Source organism: Giraffa tippelskirchi, chromosome 7, assembly GCF_054371585.1.
Source record: "Giraffa tippelskirchi isolate mGirTip1 chromosome 7, T2T-mGirTip1v1.2.pri, whole genome shotgun sequence".
NCBI lineage: Eukaryota > Metazoa > Chordata > Mammalia > Artiodactyla > Giraffidae > Giraffa > Giraffa tippelskirchi.
In genome coordinates, this window is record NC_137281.1 from 54307300 (window position 1) to 54328970 (window position 21671).

The 21671-nt window shown below is 47.2% G+C and overlaps 1 protein-coding gene and 1 long non-coding RNA gene across 2 annotated transcripts in view; both read left to right on the top strand.

The window, feature by feature from the left end:
* The window catches only part of MAF (MAF bZIP transcription factor), a 348420-nt gene that overhangs the window by 181655 nt on the left and 145094 nt on the right, over positions 1-21671 (top strand). The gene's annotated exons all lie outside the window — the stretch shown is intronic.
* LOC145512224 (uncharacterized) overlaps positions 1-21671 on the top strand; it is a 74093-nt gene that overhangs the window by 49262 nt on the left and 3160 nt on the right. The window lies entirely within an intron of this gene.

Genomic DNA, 21671 nt, shown 5'->3' on the forward strand with positions numbered 1-21671 from the left:
AGATTTAACAGTTGCCATCATTTGGCGTTCATGGGGTCGCAGAGTTGGACACGACTGAGCGACTGAACTGAAATGAACCCAGCTAGCAAAAGCTGACCTTAGAATGTGAACCATTTAGGTTGGTCTCTGACCCTCTCACCACCCCCAAACCACGGAGGGATGCTTCTTGGCCCAGATCTCCCAACTGTGGCACCTCCGGCATCAGCATCGTGGAACGAGTCATTCTTGCGGTTAGGGCTGGCGGTGCATTGTAGGATTCTCAGCAGCATCCTTGGCCTCTACCCACTAGATGTCAATAGCCAATGCCCACTCCAGTTTGTGAGAACTCTGAACGTCTCTGGACATCATCAACTGCCGCCCCCGGGAGAACAACTACTCTAGACCAAGGTCAGGTATTTTGATTATTAGCCATGATTACGGTATAATTGAGATTGTGGTTGTGATGAGGGAGTTGTTGTCAGTGTCCAGTCTGCATGTGGGCAGGGGCTGACTCACGTAACCACACATAACCTAGGGTCCAAACTAGAGCCCTTTAGAGATGACAGTGGGGTGGCTAATAATGGTGTCAGAACACCGGACATTTGGGGTAGTTAATAATGGTCTCAGAACACAGGACCACTGGGGTGGTTAATAACGGTGTCAGAACACAGGACCATTGCAGGCAAACTGCAGTGAATGTTTGTCTACCCGGTTGCTAGGTAAGGTGGCCAGATGTGTGACTCTATGGCTTCTTGTTTTGTGTTGATGCCCTCATGCAGCGGACTTTTCCTGGCTCTTAAGGATTCTGAGAATCTTAGGACTGGCTCCTCCCACCCTCTCCTACCCTCCAAGGGACCCTGGACAAACACAAGCTAACCAAAACCAACTTTCTTAGGTTGGTCAAAAAATGGGAAACGACCCCAAGGAGTTGGCACCAGCTTTCTTTACTCTCTGGCTAAGCTGAGCCCATGCTATTAGGGTTCTCAGAATGTTCACCTAATTTCTGGAGACCTGGGTTCCACTTGGGAACCACAGTGGGATGTCTTCCCCGTCAACCCTGTGGAGTGTCCTGTAATCTGGAGAAGGTGAGCTGTGCTCCCTCCTTCCAGGGCATGTGAAGATGATGACAGTGGTGGTGGTGATGACGACTTAATGATGACTGGGCCTTTGTTGTATGCTTGGTCTTGTCATGGGCACTACATGGATTATTTCATTTCATCTTTACTATCACCCGTGATGCTATCTTTGTCACCATTTTATGGATATGGGACCTGAGGTTCCAGGAAAATGAGTAACTCAAGCAAAGCCATACAGTTGTACAAGGATGGAGGCAGAATTTGAGGGCAGATCCATGGGTTCTGAAGCCCACAGAGTACCACTTTTCCATGGAGTATAAGTTTGATGTTGTCAGTGGTCCTCTGTCTGTTGGGCACCTACCCCAGGCACGATGCTAAGGAGGGAAGAATGAGAAAGAAGAGCATCTCTCTGTGCCCATCAGAGCCCACCAGCCAGTACAGGAGACAGACCACCCAGCAAGCAGTGTGTCTTCTCTCAGAGGGGTGTTGGGCAGGAAGGGGGAAGAGAATGCCCGGCAGGGGTGCCAGGTTGAGCAAGGCGGGTTGGAATGTTGGAGTAGCATGGTTCAGAGTGAGGTCAGGGAGGGTCAAGTACAAGGCTGCAGGCCCAGAAGCCTCGTGACACCGTAGCATGCAACATACCCACATGTGCACTCATACCCTCAGGCACACACTCATATAAGCAGACATGTTCACACACACACACACTCACGAAATTCAGCTACAAGCTAGTCCTATCAGACCCCTTCTAAGGCTAGGGTTTCAGAGAGTTCCGACTCTGCCAGTTGGGAACATTGCCTCCATCTTCTTTGCATTTCTCTTCTACTCAGGCAAAGTAATGCCCTTCCTGTTCCAAAGATGCCCCCATCCCTGGGGACCAAGTGAATATGAATTATGGGGACATGATCCAATGATGGGGCTTCCCTGGTGACTCAGTCAGTAAAGAGTATGTTATAGGAAAATTAGGGCTGCCGATACAATTAAGGTTACTAATCACTTGACCTTGAGGTGGGGCAATTAATCTGGATTATGTGGGGGGATCCAAGGTCATCACCAGGGTCGTTAAAAGAATAAGGGTCATTAAAAGAGCGGGGCAGGAGAATCAGAGTCCAGGAGGGAGATGTGAGGAGAGGCTGGGTTAGAGCCCTGTGCTTTAAAGATGAAGCAAGGGCCACAGTCAAGGAGTGCAGGCACCTCCGGAAGCTGGAAAAGGCCAGGAAACAGGCCCTCCCCTGGGGCCTCCAGGAGGAGCACAGCCCTTCCCACACCTTGCTTTTAGCCCAGTGAGACTCATGTCAGACTCTGACCTCCAGAACTGAGAATAACTGTGTGGTTGTAAACCCCCAAGTTTGTGGTCATTTGCTATAGCAGTCAGAGGGGACTCAGACACCTTCCTCTCAGAACCAGGCCTGTTCTTCAAGCTTTGCCAGATGAACCCTGGTCACTCACAACCTAGGCAGGTGTGCACTGTGGGCACCTCTGTTTATCCTAAACCCTGGGGGTCCTGGGCTTCCCTGGTGGCTCAGCAGTAAAGAACCCACCTGCCAGTGCAGGAGACATACATTTGATCCCTGATCTGGGAAGATCTGGAGAAGGGCATGGCAACCTGCTCCAGTATTCTTGCCAGCGAAATCCCATGGACAGAAGAGCCTGATGGGCTACAGTCCGCGGGGTTGCCAAGAGTGGGACATGACTGAGCGACTGAACAACAACTTGAGGTCCTAAAGGAAGCCTGCCCTCCACCCGTTAGAGCCTCCAGCTGGAAGTGGGACCCACCCCTGGAGCCAGTGAGGCCCTAAGGAACGAGACTGCCTCTTATCAGCGGTCAGAACCACACCCTGAGAGCTCTGATATCCAGGGACCCAGAGGGGAAGGAACAGAAGAGCCTCTTGGTGAAAGTGAAAGAGAGTGAGAAAACTGGCTTAAAACTCAACATTCAAAAAACGAAGATCATGGCATCCAGTCCCATCACTTCATGGCAGATAGATGGGGAAGCAATGGAAACCGGGACAGACTATTTTCTTGGGCCCCAGAATCACTGCGGATGATGACTGCAGCCATGAAATTAAAAGACACTTGCTCCTTGGAAGAAAAGCTATGACAAACCTAGAGAGCGTATTAAAAAGCAAACATTACTTTGCTGACAGAGATCTGCCTAGTCAAAGCTATGGTTTTTCCAGTAGTCATGTATGGATATGAGAGTTGGACCATAAAAAAGGCTGAGCGCTGAAGAATTGATGCTTTTGAATTGTGGTGTTGGATAAGACTCTTAAAAGTCCCTTGGGCTATGAGGAGATCAAACCTGTCAATCCTAAAGGAAATCAACCCTGAATATTTTTTGGAAGAACTGAGGCTGAAGCTGAAGCTCCAATACTTTGGCCATCTGATGTGAAGGGGTGACTCACTAGAAAAGACCTTGATGCCGGGAAAGATTGAAGGCGAGAGGAGAAGGGGACGACGGAGGATGAGATGGTTGGATGGCATCACCGACTCAATGGACATGGGTTTGAGCAAGCTCCGGGAGTTGGTGATGGACAGGGAGGCCTGGAGTGCTGCAGTCCATGGGGTGGCAAAGAGTCGGACACGACTGAGTGACTGAACAACAATAGCTGCTACTGCTGCTGCTGCTAAGTCGCTTCAGTCGTGTCCGACTCTGTGCGACCCCATAGACAGCAGCCCACCAGGCTCCGCCGTCCCTGGGATTCTCCAGGCAAGAATACTGGAGTGGGTTGCCATTTCCTTCTCCAATGCACGAAAGTGAAAAGTGAAAGTCAAGTCGTTCGGTCGTGTCCGACTCTTCGCGACTCCATGGACTGCAGCCCACCAGGCTCCTCCGTCCATGGGATTTTCCAGGCAAGAGTACTGGAGTGGGGTGCCATTGCCTTCTCCAGAACAACAATAGAGGGGAAGGGAAACTGCATACTCCACACGTGGGTCTGCCAAGCCCATGTGCCACGATCTCACCACCCTCACCACCACGTTTTTTGTTTTGTTTTGTTGTTTTAAACAAAAATGGTGGCGTTATGTTAAGGCAGCTGAGTTTTAATTATTCATACGGCTTTCTAAAAAGGAACATTCTGGCTTTAATTAGAGTGAAAAATATGAGCAGCGATAGAAATAGCCAGGTATCAAACACGGCTTCATTATTTACACCATTGATTTTGACAGGCAGATAAACACAGAGTAAGATATGTGCCCAGCATTTGTCAGTTTCCAACTCTCCTTCCATTGACGGGACCCGGCCTTTCTCTCTCCAAAGGCAAGGACACCGTGGTAGAGACTCACAGCACGTGGCCTTGGTGTTGCGGGGGAGACAGATGGCCACACAATCCCAGTCAGGGCAGTGATGAGTTGGGACCGTCTCCTTCATACACTAGTGTGTGTCAGGATGTGCAGTAAATGTCTTTTCACGCGTTCACTCACTTCATCCTGGCGGTGTGCCTGTGTGAGATGAGAGACTTAGTCCCATTTTACAGGAGTAACCTGACTTCAGAGAGGGGAAGTGACTTGAGCCGCCACAAGGCCACAGGGCAGTGCACGTTTGTACGAGACCGGCTGGTCCCAGGAGCTGCCGAGTTTGGGGTGCTGACAGGGTGTGCTGAGTGCCTCAGGCCAGTGGTGCTCAAACGTGGCTGCACACCAGAGTCACCCAGGGAGCTCTTAAAACCCAGCGCTCAGGTCACACCCCCCGACCTATTAAGTCAGAACATCTGGGGGTGGGAGACAGGCATCATTGCCTTTTAAAGATCCCCCCAGGTGGCCCCCAGAGCACAGCTGAGTTAGGCAACCACTGCTTTCTATGCATTCTCTCCTCCAAACCCTCCGTGCCCCTATGGAGAAATGATCCTTGCTGACCCATTTTAAAGCTGAGAGACCTGAGCCTCGGAGAGGTCAGGTCACCCCCCTCCCCCCACTGAGTGGGGATGTGAACCAGAACATTCTAGAACCCTCACTTATAACCACTGCACTGAAATGCCTTCCTAGTGGGAGATCGTTAGTGGATCAAAAGAGGCTTTTTCCAGGAGAATGCATTGTGCCTTAGGGACGTGTAAAAATTGAATATAGCTTTTTTCCCATCTTGTGGTTTCCAGTTCTTTGAACAACCGTGAAAGTGAAACTCCTCTTGCTGTGGGCATCCTCCCTTTTTCCTCTGGAATTCTAAACCCCAAATTGAATCCACTTAAACCTAAATGTTTTCCTCAATAGCTGTAGGAACTCACAGCTCCGAGATGAGTCCAGGGGACCCGGGAGAGCTTCTGCTTCCAAGCCCCCAAGAGCATGGCCTCCTGGTGTACCCCCAGCCTTGACCTGTGTCTCTGGGTGCCCTGTTCTGCAGGATTAACTCCCTCCACTGGGGTAGCCCGAGTTCTCAAAGCAGTGCTGTCGAAACTCGGCCTCAGTGCATCGGGGCCAAATTGAATCTTGGAGACAAGAGGTTGGGGCGAAGTAGAAAAGAATGGCTTTATTGCTTTGCAAGGCATAGAGGGACACAGCAGGCTAATGACCTCAAAACTGTGTGTCCCAACCCCAAGGGAATTTGGTCTGACAGCAGTGGTTTAAGGCGTGGGCTTGCTGATAAGGATCAGAGTGTGTGCAGGGCCTGCACTGCTTTAATCCGGTCTCAGGTGGTCTTCTGATGAGCTTCTGTGGTTCTCAAGGTTATCAAACTATGACCTTTTTTCTGGAATGAAGAGTGCTTCATCAAGTAGTTAACATCTTCAATTCTTGGGGGTTTTTCCGCTCTGCAGATGAGCTCAGAGATACTATGTGTGTCCCTTTAGGTGGAACCAAGACCCTGCCCCAAGGCTGTGCTGTGGTTTCTGCTGCTCCTCCTTTGTCTCTAAAGCCCCTCCTTCCCTGATTAGCAGCTGTTTGAACCTGCCCTTTGGAACTCAGGGAGCTGAAGCCTGTTCCCTACAAACAAGAGATGGGTGACACGGAACCCCACAGGGGCCTGTTTGGTTCACTCGCATCTTCCGCGCATGAGAGATTTGGGTCATTTCCTCCTTTAACTTGGGATTGTGTAGGAACATGATTGGTATAGACTCCCAGACATTGAGCAAAAGGACCTACCCTCAGAAGGCTGAGGCCATGGCGATTGTTCAGTCTGCAAACAAGCGGGGAGTGTGTGCCTCCAGGCCTCGCTTTCTCCCCCACTCCCTTCTGTCTGTCCATCCCCCTCCCTCCCATCATTCCCAGGCCACGCCCTCTGACTCCCTTGCTTTCTCCCACTGCTGTAACAAATGGCCCCAGACTGAGTGGCTTCACACAGCAGGAATCCCTTCCCTCGAAGTCCCGGAGTCCAGAAGTCCAACATGGGCACATGGGTGGGGTTGGTTGGGTTTTAGATGCAGAAAGAGACTCTGTTCTGGGCCTCCCCTCCCCTCTGAGCTTGGGGTGCTGCCTGGCTGCCCTTGATGTTCCTGAGTGTGAGGAAGCACCTCCCCGTGTCCACCCCCACCCCCACACTGTCCTGTCTCCCCGTATCTCTCTGAGTCACCGTGGGTCCTTCACATCATGATGCTGGTCTTTGGATCCGGGCCCACCCTAATCCAGTATGATCTCACTTAACTGATTACCATGGCAGAGATTCTCTTTCCAGATAAGCTCCGGTGGACCTGAACTTTGAGAGGTCATTGTTAAACTCAGGACACCCCCTTCGCATCTTGCCAAGCCACTGCTGCTCAGGTGTGTGAGTGTCTGAGACACGTGTCGGGTCCTGCGTCACCCCACCTGTTGATCATCTGTCCTTTGACCTCGGGATAACGTCTAACTCCTGAGCCCCCAGGCTCCTACATGCTCAGGCCCCTGCTGCCTCTTCATCCTCCACCCAGAACGTATTTCCCAGCGCCCACCCCACTGGCCTCTGTCCTGTGCCGTTATCACATCTCCAGCCTCCTGCCCTTGCTGTTCTCTCTGCCTGCAGCATCTGCCCTCCAGTCTTGCTCATCGCTGGTCCTCCTCCTCCAGGTCTCAGCCCAGCCTATTCCACCCAAGATAGTCACCCCTTTATCATACTCTGTGGTTTTCTTGACTTCATAACCCCAGTCACCAATGAAATGATCTTGTCCTCATCTGTGTCATGTTTGCTGTCTGTCTCTCCCCCCGGTTTCTCTTAGGTTCATGGCTGTGTCTTCACGGCACAGTCTAGGAGCCAGGGAAACACCTGGTTAAGGAGAGCATTGCCACTACAGGACTCTGCACTGAGTTCACTTTGTCCATCCAACCATCTGCTCAAATTCTGAGTCCTCTCTATGGACCAGGCATTATCCCTGAAGCGGGGTGAAGTCGCTGTGATCTCTTGCATCCTAGAGAGGCGGCATGAAATACACAGCTTATTGATACACACGCTCCAGACCTTCCACATGGTGTCAGATGTGTTGCCTCTAAACTTCCAAATCTCATGCAGCTCAAACCTTTTGCTTGTATCTCATGGAGACGACAAAGTCTCTGGGCTCTTTCTGTGCCGCCAGCACCACACACTTCTGGGATGCTGGTTGAAGTTTCTCACCATCTCTGTTACTTTTGTTTCTTTGGTTCAGTCTCAGCCCCACCACTGTCATTTTCTCTGGGTAAAATAGGGTCAGAGACAAGAGATCACCGTAAAGTCACTGAAGGAACTATAGACATGGTTGGTGACTGAGCTCGTGGCATTTAGGCTGAGCTGTGAGTCTGAGCAGCGCTGATAGTTACCCGCCCTCTCCGGGTCTGGGGCTTCCCTGGTGGCTCAGACGGTAAAGAATCTGCCTGCACTGCAGGAGACCCGAGTTTGATCCCTGGGTCAGGAAGATCCCCTGGAGAAGGAAATGGCAACCCACTCCAGTATTCTTGTCTGGAAAACTCCATGGACAGAGGAACCTGGCAGCGACCATGGGATCACAAAGAGTCAGACGGGACTGAGCAACTAACACTTTCTGCAAATCTGAGCCCTCGGCTTCAGACTGCTCAGATCCAGGTGGCCAAGGCCTTTTCCAGCCTGAATTTTATTTATTTATTTATTTATTACTAATTTGCTACTATCACTATTTTAAATTTCTAATTTGCTAGAATTGTGATGTCAGTGCTTAGAATAGTGGTTCTCAAATTTGTCTGCACAGTAGGATCACCGGCACATCTTTTATAAATCCCCAAACCTGGGACAGAAGAATTGATTCTCAGTCCCTAGAGGTGAGACACAGGCCATAGTTTCAAGTTTTAGAGAAGATTCAAATGTGCAGGTGAGTTTGGGAGCTGTTGACTTAGGCCAGGAGCCTGCCAGTTTTTCTGCTAAAGCCTGAGTAGAGATTCTGATAAAAGAAGACTGAGCACCAAAGAACTGATGCTTTCAAACTGTGGCGCTGGGGAAGATTCTCAGCTTTGTGGTCCACAAGATCTCTTTCACGACTGTGTAGCTCTGCTATTATAGCGTGGAAAGCAGCCACAGAGAGCACATAGATGAATGAGCATAACTGTGTTCCAGTAAAACTTTATAAGAAACACACAGAGGGCCATGTTGAAGCAAAGGACCACATACGTTGAATACGTTCAATAAGCATTTAATAAGCACCTACTATATATCCAGCTCTATGCTACGAGCTGGGATTCAGAGAAGACGATGTGTCCTGTCTAGTTGGGAAAACAAAACCATCAACAGATGATCAAGACAGAGTGAGACAGAGGCGGTTAAAGATGTATGAGCTGGCTGCCCTGGGGCCCAGGGGAGGGAGGAGCCAATTTGGCTTATGGGATATGGAGGAAGTCAGGGAGAGTGTCCCAGCAGAGGCTTTAAACAGAGTCGGGGAGGAAGATTTTCAGTCTGACTCCCGGCTTCCAGGAATAGAGTTCCCATCAAGTTACCGCAAGAATGGAAGGAAGCTGTTTGCTCCCCCAGGTCGTGACCAGACGGATCAGGGTCTGTGGCAGCTCCGTCTGTGATGAGTCTCCCCTCTGGATCCTTGCTTTCTTTTCCTTGCTGTATTGAAAGCTTCTTGGGTGACTGTATAGAGAACGTGATGGTTAAAAAAAAAAAAAAAAGTGGGCTTTAGAAGAAGACACGCTTGGTACATTAGTTAATTTCCATATCTGGGAAAACAGGGAGCATTGCAAACCTACTTCAGCATGTTTTGGCAAAGGTCAAATGAGGTGAAGCAAAGAGATGCTTGGATAAGCTCGTGGCACCTGTGAGCACTCAGATGCGTTCTCATTGCCCTGGTTGTTGTTACCTCCATCCTTATCAATCCCTTCTTCTGTTTGCTGACTACTTTTGCATACTTGTAAGTTCACTGGGCCCGGGATCTGCCAAGCCCCTTGAGAAGCACCCGTTTCTATTTTATATCCTGCCAACCGCTGACTCAGACCTTTAATGTCCTAATTCAAATGGTCAGAAAGGAGAGAACCTGGTTGGCCTATGTCCATGTCCCAAGTCACCAAGTTGCCTCTGGATGGACCACCCTTCAGTCCACCTGGGCCCCTGGGCAGGGGCTGCATCTCTGTCCCTAAGAAAAGGCTGGGAGTGGGTGGTCTCCTGAAATGGGACCAGTGCAGAGAACCAGTTGGGTGGAAGGTCCATCAGGGAATGATATGTAAAGATGAAGTCTGGTTGCTTTCCCCTGCCCTGAAAGCGCCTTGGGGGCAAGGTCCCAGCTCAGTCAGAGGAAGCAGGGAGCCCAATGTCCCGAAGTCTGCAGCTCTGCCTTCCAGTCCTACATGCCAGAAATCCAGCCAGTCCTGGTCATCGGCCAGCCATGCAAATGAGCCCAGGCCCACTGGCCCCGCCCTGCGGGGCAGAAAAGCCAGCCCCCAAAGGAATCATCCTGGAGTCAAGTGTGAAGGTACAGCCCAAGGACTGTAGGGGCCTTTGTTTGTTCCCATCTGCGAGCGCCCAGGCTGCCAAACCATATTGGGAGTTTAATGAGAAATAACGGAATCAAAATAATGTAAAGGAAATAAGTGCTGAAGAGGATAATCAACATCCTTTCTGAATAGATTTCCTGCCAGGGAGATGGGAGCAAAGGGAATGTTTTACCCCCGGGGCCAAGGCAGACAGCAGTCCTGGAAAGGAGAGGGGGGAAACAAATCACTTCCTGGAAGAGAGTCTTTGAATTGTTCCTTTAAAAGGTGGGCAGGAGCTGCCAAGACCCAGAACAAGTCCTCTGTTTTGGGGGTGTCTTTATTTTTGCAACCCCAGGAGAAGCCAGACACCACCCCCCCAACCATGAGCACGGGCCACATGTAGCAATGGTTTTCCCTGGAGCCTCACCTAGCTTGGCACCAGGCAGGCTGTGTGCAGGCTGTGTGCATTTAGGTCTCCGACGTGCTGATGGAGGGTAGGCTTTGGAGGTGGCCAGATGGACGCGGGCTGGGGTCCCAGCTGTGCCACCTGCCTAGCCTGGCGACCTGTGAGTTCCAGATTTTTCTCCAAGTCTTACTTTTTTTCCCAACAAATTCTCATCCTGCTTTGTTTGCAAAACTCATCAGTAAAAAAAGAAAAAATCAGGCACCATTCTGGCTGGCAACAGATTCAGTGAGATAATGCGTGAGAGCCAGAGCACATCAAGGAGGTTCGGGCCAGGTTTATCAGCTCCCTCTTCCTTGCTCAGTCCTTCTCTCTCCTTCTCCTTTCTCTTATTCATGGTAACAGGGTTCTCCTTTGCTTTTCCCATCAGCCCCCTAGGGAAGCAGACATTATGCTCTTGCAATAAGGTCGGGGCGGGGGGGGGGACTGGAAAGTCGCTGTTTTTGCATTTTTCATTTCATCTTTCTGTTCATGGTCTCTGTTGGATGGTAGGTTTGTGCCTCGGAGATGTCCACAGAGGGCACCTGGGCCAAGAGAGTGAGGGAACCCTCATCCAGGGCGCCCCCATTTTCCTCCATGCCCTACTTTTCTTAGCGGTCTAACCACAGATGTTTCTTTCCATCTCTTATGGAGAAGGCTGCCCCTGACTTTCACACAATTTCCTGCCAGTTTTTCATCATCCTCTGAACCGCCATGAAATAAAACCTGTCCACCTTAATAAAAATGGCAGGAAGGCACCCCGTGTGAATCCAGCTGCTTCTGTCACGTCTCTGGCTGCGCTTCAGACCCCAGACCTCTCGGCTCTATGCTGGTACCTAGGGAGCAAAACAAGAAGAAAGCAACCAGCAGAATAAAATAACATACTGACGTTCTTCTTTGCATGGTGCTCGACACGGCTTCTTTAATTCTCCATCCGCCCTGAAGAAGCATGTGACTGTTAACCCCATTTGATGGGTGAGGGAGATAGGCAAAGGCATGTCCAGCAGTTCACTCAAGGTCTCAGAGCGCTGGGTCTGAACCCACGTGGTCTGTCTCCGCAGTCAGTGTGCTGACCCGTATGCCGACGGAACGGGACCCTGTCCCCCAGGTACCTCGCAGGCGAAACAAGAAGGAACTGGGTGGACATCCGAGCCTGAGAGCCAGAAAGGCGTCCAGACGATGCACTCTGCCCTGCGATCGAGGACTGTTTGAGGCTGAAACAGTAGCCCAGAAACCCCCTCTGATAAGCATGTTAGGACATGCAGGTGGGCTTTGAAAGACAGTATGAGATGGCAGGGTCTAAGCAAACCCTCCCCCAGAATGAGTGGCTGTGCTCCTCACCCCTCTCCCCACCCGCAGCACGTTCAGACCTGGAACGGCCCCTGTGGTCCAGTTATCAGATGGTCATACCACGCGAGGACAATGCACTTCTCTGCCCCTGTCTTATCTCCTGAGTCTCATGCACCACCCCCAAGTTGAGCTGTCACTTCCCAGTTCCCCAGCTCCGGCAGGTCCGTGGCAGGAGTTTAGAAATCTTGGGTTCCCGGTGGCACAAGCCCCAGTCCGGGCTGAACGCTGAGTCCGTGCCGGTTTTTCATAACTGGTTTTCAGAGCAGCCGGTTCCGTGATGTGTCATTGTTAGCAGTTGTAAAAAGATAACTCACATTTTTAAAAGCTTAAAGCTTGCTCGGTGCAGATAAAAACTGTGACAAATTATGTTCCGAAAAATCATAAAAGTGGAGAGAGACATGTTAATAACCAAAGGTGGCGTTTCATTTAGAGGTCAGCCAGAGCTATTAAAGTGGTCAGGAATTTCAAGCTTTGGCAGTAGTGATTTGACCATATCACTTATCTTCTGCAGCCCATGCCTAAGTATCTCCCTGGGTAAAAAAAAAAATAATCATCATCATCCACAGACAGTAATACGGGAGTTCAGGGTGAACTGGGGAGAAAAGCAGTATTGCCAGAAGAAAGCCAGCTTTCAAGACGTTCAAATCGACCAAGACCATTACATGCTTCAGTTCCCACGCTTTCACCCCCAGTATTCGAGAACATGCTTCCACATATGAACACCAACACATGTCCGACATACCCACTCGCCATGTAAAATAGCCATGTGACGATTTTTCTGCAATAAAAAAAAAATGGAAAGAAAATTGATCTGAAGATTTGGATGACAAACACAACAAACAAGTGTGTGAAATGTCATCCGGTTTTTCCAAACTTAAAAAAAAAGTTGATTTTTTTTTTGTTTTGGTGGGTTTTGTTTGTTCTGTGGTTCTTGTGTGTGTATCTGTGTATGTATTTTCCTTTAGCTGAGATTGAAGTAAATGCAAAAGGTGAATGATCTTCAACCGATGGGAGATGCTCCAAGGTTTAGCCACACAGTGGGAGGGGAAGAGTTGAATGGAGTCTGGCCGTTGGTTGTTTTGAGAATGGGAGGTTGCCAAGCCGTTGGTTGAACCCGTACGAATGTGTGCCTTGCCAGCCTGTGCCTCCCCGCCACAACTGAACTACGTGTCAGCATTACATGTGGTCAGTTTCCGAAGGCGAATGATCGTTTCTGAAATTGACCCATATTGCATGCCCTGGAGACTCAGATTGAGTAGATCTTCTTCAAGGACAATACTATTGATAATAAGGCAAAACAGTAAAACCATTCTAGAACACAGCACTTGGAAAAACGCATAAACTACAAGTTGAGCTACCTGAGTTTTGGCTTAGTGACAAATTAGTTGGGTACTGCTAAGCCAGTCACCTGACTTCCCTGAGCCTTGGTTTTCTCTTCTGTGAAACGGACGGGTCCCAACGCTGGTCTCATGGGGTGTTGTGAGAATGTGCATGGACAGTGTGTTCCATACAGAGGCTCTGTCCTCCCTTCCCTTTCTTCAAGATGCTCTACATTTTCCAGGATGTTTTCATGTCTGGTAGTGATCAGCAAATTTCAGTCATCTCTCAAGTCACTTTTTTTCCCATGCCATTTTATTACCTATTATATCTTGGAGAGACACCAGGAAAAACAAAGGCTTATAGATGGCAAGAGGCCTCTGCTCTAATAAACAGATTGGCCCATAGTTGTGTATTTAAAAAAAAATAGTTTTGATCCACAGCCCCTCAAAGTGACAAAACAGTCTCTACTTGCTGATGAAAAACAGCATGTTGTCTACAGCGGCAGGTACCTTCACGGTGAGAATCTTCCACTCGAGGGGGGAGACAGTGTGGTGAAGAACCCTTCCAAGGGCAGACAGTTGGCTTTTTAAGCATCTGCCTGACTTTACCATAATGTAGAAGTCATAGCAGTCGAGAAATGGAAACTTGCTGTAAAGGTTATATAAAAGGCATGCTGTTTATCCACAGGCCAGACCATTACATGTAACTCGGGCAGATATAAGGTAGCTGCCTTTAATGTGAACATAATTGTGCATTTACGTATTTTAATTCGACATAGATCTCCCATACCACTGAAGCACTGAGGAAGGAGAAGGAAGTGAAAACAGGGGCATGGACCCTGTCATTTAAGCTCTGGAATGGATTCCTTAATAAAATGCAATAGAAGGTTTGAGGCCAGAATCATATCAGTTACAAGTCCATGGTATTTAGGGCCATTCACAAAGGAATTATTACTCTTTATTATTTGTTCCCCAGCTACTAGGCACTCTGCTAACTGGGGAGTGGCTGAATAAAACTTCTGCCCTAGAGCAACTGCTTTAAAAAGAAACTGCCTAAATTTCTTTGGAATCCTCACATGATGAAGGTAGTCTTCCCTAATTCTTTGCCATTCTTAAAGATTTGGTTTCCTGTAAGTTACCAGAATTGCCTGTTTTTAAGCATGTATTTGAAGCAGCAGAGTATGAATTGCAAATACTCTTGATAGATTCATTAGAACTTCAGTTTTTTCTCCTTATCCTCCTTAAGCATACCACCCTCCTCAAAGGTCTGGGCATATACAGGTGATCAATAGTGCCCGTTATTGCATTACTTATAATAAAGATGGCGTGCATGCACACACGCGGTGTCTCGGAGTGAAGGCACTGGTAACTGTTGCCTTGTCTGGCGCTCATTGACTATTCATGACTAACGACGGACCAGACTAAGAGTAATACCAACATGACACTAATAACTTCCCACTGGGACTCGTGCTTTGACCCAGGGGTTTTGTTTTTCTCCTTTCATAGTGGATGTTGGGATCTGAAGGCTGGATTTCCATCTAGCTAGTAAGGATATAAATAGGTATCCAAAAGAGAGCCTCTCTTGTCCCTTTGTGCATTAAAGTGACTTTCTGTCTCGTGGACATGTTTATGGGAAGGGGTCAAAGGGCAGAGATGTGGGACTGCCCGGTGAATGCATCTCCTGCTGATCCATGGGGGGTGGGGCGGGGTATCCCGTGGTTCATAGAGAAGAGAGAGAGCTCCCATTGCTGTATGCTGCTGGTCTCCAGGGTGGTCACAGGAGAATCTGCTTGCCATCATGGAAGAAAATAATAACCAAACCAAAAACAACAGGTGTGACTTTTTTGAGTGGATATTTATTCTGGGAAAACTCTGCATTTGAAGCCATGGATTAGAGCTTTGAACAGCTCAATGACTGAACGCATACCCAAGTCTAAAGCTAGGTCAGCCCTTACTTAGTTAATTGTGTGACTCTGAGAAAGTTCCTCAGACTCCCTGAGCCTCAGTTGCCTCTTCTGTACAATGGGCTTGTAATAACCAAGTGGGGTTTTTGTTCATAATACTTGGTAATGATCTCTCTGATGGAAACACTACCTTCTTTTGGCTCTTTGATGGTTGATGGCTTGTCCTGTGGGTCTCAGCTTCTGTATCACCTCAGAGAGTGATCCATGATCCCCTCAATGAACAGGTTGTCCTTACTCGGGTTCCCATCCCTGCTTCTTTCTGCCACCAAACTTCACAATTTGTGAGCCTGTATTTTATATACATATGTATTGTATAATATATATAAAATTATAGACTTATTATCTACTTAATGATTTTCTTTCCTCTCAAGGGCAGGCTCACAGTTTTCATCCTTTAGAGCCTTAAAAAGTGTCAGGCTTTTTAAAAAGTAGGTCCCCCAGAAAAATCTATTAAATAAATCAATGAACATTAAAAAACCAAATCGAGAAAACAGTGTGTAAGGTATATATTAAAAGGGAAGGGTTTGGACTTTTAAAATTTCATTTCATCCCTTTCCTCCATCTTTTTTCTTCCAGAGAGAAAATATAGAGCTTAAAATTGAAAAAAAAAATAAGTGGAAGAATTTTATGCATAAAAATGAAATGAATTTTAAACCTTCACTTGGGCAGAGACAAAATTCATATTAAAATTGACAGTCTGTTAATCACTATTCTCGGTGTAATCCAATGAGAAACTCTGTTCCTTTTATAAGTTAAATTGATTCATACATATTGGCAAGTTAGCTATTTCCCTCAAAGGGAGTTGAATTTATTTGGGCTGTATATTAATACCTTATTATCTTTCTTATGCATCGATGACATGGTCATTATTTCATCTCAGTGTGTTTATTAGAGTAAGTGCTTTTGGAAGGGGAAGTTAGAAAAAACCAACTATGCCCAGCAATCTTTTTAGGCAGGTACATATAAAATTCTCTGACCTGTGGCTGTAACTGTTCTCTGCAGATCTTTGCTGACTGTGCCTCCAAGGTGTGTTGTCAGCATGTCCCAGTCAAGACATGCTGTTAGAATATGACTCCAGTGTGTTCTTCAGATATGTCTTCTGCCCCAGAGCGTAAGATGGGAAATTTGCTTGCAGAAACTACGACCACTGGTCAACCTCCGGCTGGAAATCTGCTCAGTCTTATTAGTGGGTCGTGTTTATATAAGTTGGGAGGATGGACAGTGAGAACAGGTTGGCCTTAGACAACTACAACCCAGACAGGTCTGCAAGAGTTGGATTGACCTCATTAGCAACAGGATGGTCATCAGATTCAGTTATGCCCCTGTTACGAGACCAGTGCAAGAGAAAATCCGTCTGATCCCAAGATTCTTGAGCAGTAATATAAAGTTTTACCGAAGCCATTTAGAGAGAACACCGAGGGAGAACCATTTTACATACCACACAGCAAACCCTCTAAAAGGCCCATTTAACCTTGCTTTCCCAAAGCCCTCTTGTCGTACCAGCTGCCCCTCATTTTTCTCTGCTGTTCTCCAGAGCACAGTGGCTCTCAAACCTTGTCAGGCACCAGAATAACCCAGCAAGCTTGGTTATGACCCAGAGGGCTAGGCTCCATCCTAGAGTGTCTGATTCAGTGGGTTTGGGGTGGGGTGGGAGAATCTGTATCTCGAGAAGTTTCCAGGTGGTGCTGATGCTGCAGGTACCAGGACCACACTCAGAACCTCTGCCTTATCAGTCTGAGATCTGATCACATCTCTGTGTACAGTGGCTCCCTGTGATCAAGTCCCTTCTGTGTGAAAGGTGTTAGTAAATTAGTAGACAGAATTAGCTTGAGTAGCAACGAATCCACTGATGATCCTCTCATCCACTTCACATCTTTCCATCTTGTCTTTAGGTATTTCTTAAGGGGCAGTATCATATGCTTTCTGAGATCAAAACACATTTGTACTGTGTCAATCCCTTGAGATACTAGGTTTCTGCTTTGCTTTTTCAAAATCAACTTGTTAATAATCCATTCCTAAGTTGTGCCAACACAAACTTTACCATCGTATAGTTTTCTGAAATGTCCTCTCCTTGTTTTTCTCTTCTGAGGCTGAGACATTGTCGTGATTCTCTTCCTTTCTCCCTGTCTTCTTGAGCTGTTGCATTTCCCCCTGTGAATCTTTTCATTATGTCAGGATATTAATCATCCAGATGCATGGACGTGAACTATCTAGAATAATCATCCTAAGTGACTGGATTGTTTCTTTATCCTTTGTGCCTATTCTGGTGTTTCATTTGCAATTTAAGTACCCCTTCCAGTTTGAATATTTCTTGCTGGTTGAGAAGGCTAAAGAAAATACCAATCTGGGTCAAATTTCCCTGGTGGCTTACAGTTCACCAAGTGTATTGCATGCAATATCTATTTAGGTATTATTTATTATTTCTCCTCCTTTTATAGATAAAGCAACTGAACTATATTGTACATGGTATGTAGTAGAGATTTAGTAAGTATTAAATTAACCAGTGAAGGAATGAATGAATATCAATTACCTAACCCAGGCACCAGGCCAGTTCTCCTCTTGTTCTTTGTCTTGCCCCAAACCTCAAGAGAAAGGCATCATTTTCTTAATATGAATGCAACATTCTTCTTTCACTTTTTCTGAGATATGTTCAGGTCAACAAAAGAAAAGTCATATGCAACCTGCAGACATGTTACCAGTGAATAGATAACTGGAATTTTTAAAATAAATCGTAACCCTTCTCCTTCCATAGCACAGTTCATGGTCTGACCATTTCTACAGTGTCTACCGTGCATTATTTGCATTTCTCAATTTTAATTTTAAATTAATTAAAATGAATTCAGTTGTGGTAGCCACATTTTAGTTGTTCAGTAGCCCCATGTGGCTAGTGACTACCATATTGGACAGCCCAGAAACGGAACATTTCTATTCTTGCAGAAAGTTCTACTGGCCAAATCCAGTGAAAAAAAAATCTATGCTTATGCATTTTCTATTAAATCAATTAAACGGGAAGGTGGAAGTGGATTTTAGTGTTGCCTAGTGGTCGTTTTGAATTTTCCTGGTAGGATGAGACCCTTATTTAGGAAACAAAATTCCCAGATGAGCTGGAAGAAACATGATTGAGTTGTGCCTAAAACAATGAAAGCCCTGTGACATGTTGATATTCTAGGCCGGCGACTTTGCTTGTGGCATTTTGGAACAAGATTCAGCATCAGGAAAGTGTCACCCAAGTTGAAAGCTCCCCTGTAAGAAATGTCTCAGTTTGACCTAAAGTAAGTGGAAGAGACAGGGTACAGGAAAAGGAAGCAGTGGAGGATGTCTCAGTGATAAATGGTACCCTGTCATACCACGTTTGACGTCTTAACAGGAAAAGGGGGCTGTTGAGCCAGATGTGGGTTAAGGGAAGAAGTTCAAACCACTCTCTCATCTTCATTTTGTTTTCCGAGGCACAGGTTGAGTTCACGAGCCCTGAGTTCAATCATGGCGTATCTCTTCTGCCAGACAACAAGCCAGTCAGGGCACATATGTTCCCCCGAGGCGGCCTCTGCCTTTCCCAAGAGCGGAACAATTACAGGGCCTCTGAACTGTGGAGAGAGTGCAGCCAAGAGGGATGCTCTGCGCAGTTGCCATCAGCAGTCACATCATGTGTTGCAACTCCAGAGGTCAAGCGCAGGGCCCCGGAGAGTGCAGCCACCCCAGACCCGCTGACTCTCCTTGGGCCAAGAATGGTCAGGCCCACATCTGTCAGGGTCTAGAGTCTCCGGTCTTCGTGGATTGTTTTTGTTAAACACCAAGCAAAAAGCCAGTGCTCCATCTTTGAGGACTCCAAATTTGCCTGCAATTCAGGAGAACTGGCTTTGATTCCTGGGTCGGGAAGATCCCCTGGAGAAGGGAATGGCAACCCACTCCAGGATTCTTGCCTGGAGAATCCCGTGGACAGAGGAGCCTGGCGGGCTACAGTCCATAGGGTCGCAAAGAGTTGGACACGACTGAGCAACCAGCGCTTTCTTTAGCCAAGCAGAGTTTATTTCCCTCCTATCCGATTCTCCCCAGATAACTTGCACATCACCAGCACACTTATCTGGGTTTTCTATCAGCCTGAAAGGCTCAGAATATGGATCTGTTTTCCAGACTGCCCGTCTGGCTGGCTGACCTACGGTTGTTCCCTCTCACAGAAATGCATGATGTTACCCTTGTTAAAACCACAATTAGTCTAAAACCTTGACAGGAAATATCGGTTTGGTAAGACCAGCGGCACTGTTAATAGGAAGTCACATGATTTGTAGGGAGAGTGGGTGCACGCAGTTGAATTTACACGATGTCTACTTATCGCTGATCTCTGGCTGCGGCTGCTGGCTACAGAACGCAAAGGCTCACACGCACACAGGAGCCTCCACCGTTCTAGCCAGGAGGCCAGAGCAGGGCCGCCCTGCCAGGCCTTGAGGCCAGAAGACGTCAAGGAGCAGCTGGTGCACGGTGTGGGAGGCTTTTGGAAACATGGATTCTTTCCATCACATTTCACCTGAACGGAAAGACCAGACTGATGGCCAGTCTTAAGGCTTGCTCCTAGCCAGCCCAGACTCGGCAGGCAGTTTCCATTATGACAAAAGGAAGTTGCCTCAGAGATGGTTAAAGAATCTGAGTCCCGTAAGAACAGCAGGCCCAATGACTGGAAGGGGTGTGGTTTGGAATTGAACTGATATGTGGTTCTGCCATATCCTAGCTTTGAGGCTTTGGCCTCAGTCTCCACATCCGTACAGTGGGGTTGATGCTACTCATAGGGAGTCAGTTTAACTATTGGTCTGTAGCAGCGGTGTTGCTAATCCTTACCAGAGGCCATTGATTATGTATTCTGTTCCAGGCATACTATCAAAGCCATAAAATATGTCCACGGGAAGAGTGCATCATTACAGTTAATTCAAGGAGGAGAAATAGTCTAACTAGCCAAGTAGTCACAACAACATGTCTTAGTCCTTCTGAGTTTCCATTTCCTCTTCTATAAAATGTAGGCGCCCCAGGTGGCGCTAGTGGTAAAGAACCCACCTGCCAATGTAGGTAGATGTAAGAGTTCAATCCCTGGGTCGGGAAGATCCCCTGGAGGAGGGCATGGTAAGCCACTCCAGTATTCTTGCCTGGAGAATCCCATGGACAGAGGAGACTGACAGGCTATATATAGTCCAAAGGATCTCAAAGAGTCAGACACAATTGAAGTGACTTGGCACAAACACACACCTATAAAATGTAGATAATACCTCCCACACATCCCTATTGGAAGAATTAAATGAGATCATGGTTAGCACAATTATTGGTGCTAAGGAATGTGGATAGAAGTTAATAATACTATTATTAATATTATTACTACTATAACTCTCATCCACTTGGTGCTGCCTCAACTACCATTGAGGTAACTGGTGCTATTTTGTCCTGCAGACAAAATAAATAAAACTGCAGATTCTCAGTCGATGAATAGCCACTGTAATTACTATGCTCAGAGTGTCCAGTGGAGTGCTACTGGAAATGCCCAAGCTGCATTTAGCCACTACTGAACAGGTCTGTGGGAGATGTGAGCCATAACAAAACACACCGATTAAGAAGAAAGAAAATTAAATGTTTGGTTGGTCCAAGAAACATATGCCTCGAAAGTAGTCTGTGCATTTAGGAGTTTCATTGCAAACCCCTGACTGCCTGAAAGAGTGTGTGTGTTCTCTAGAGCCAGGAGCAAAGGAAGGACATTCATGTTGTGTTTTATTTTCCTTTTTTTCTTACAACCTTGTCAAGTCTGTGAGCTGCTCTGTCCTGGACTCAGATCATGCTCTGGTGGGTCTCGAACCCAGCCCCCGGGGGCCTGGGTGAGTCACCCCCTGGCTGATAAGACAGTGGTCAGCTGTAGCCCAGGGGTCCTCAGCTGGGAGCTGTTGATCTTTAGTTGGAGTTACAGCTGTTATATACCTTCAGAGCCAGGTTGGGTTGTCCCTCTGCGTCTCCCTCCTTCTCCCCAAAAGCAGAGCAGAAAGACAAGGGCAAGACTCTCAGTCCCTGCGGTTAGCAAGTTTTACTTATTCAAAGTAATCTGTTCCTGCCATCCAGGGTAAGTAATTATGTAATCAATATAAAGAAAAGTCAGAATAAAACTAAAGGAAAGATGCAAGCATATATATATATTAAAAAAATAGAAAACAACAAACAACCCACAGCCAGCTAAATTCAACCTAAAACTGAAATCCTAATACAACCTTCTGGTTGTTTGCTATTGTTTTTTGCTCCAGTAATACTTGGAATATTTGCTCCTTTGCTGTTCTCCAAGGCAGTCTCAGTATTTGGAAAGAGGTGTTTCTCAGGACACAGAAAGTGGTCTATAGTCTGCCTTCTCTTGCATTCTGAAGGAGGCATCATCTTCCAATGCACCTCTCTGATGTGGTATTTCATATATCCTGACACTACCTGTGTTTCCATCATCACTTACAAAGTCCTTCAACCTCTGCCATTATTTTGTGCTTCCCAGAACATGTTAGATTCAGAGGCTGGAAGCCATGTGGGAATAAACTGGGACTTGCCAATTTGTAAGAGGGCAGAGAAGGGGGTGATTCTTTGATCAGGTGTCAATTACAGTAAATTTTCTGTGTCTCTTCACACAAAAAGCTTCAGCGTCCCCATTTGTGATGAGGTGCTAAGAATTGTCTCAGATTTTTGTCTGTGATGAGGAGCAAGCATGTGGATGCTTGGAGGGGGA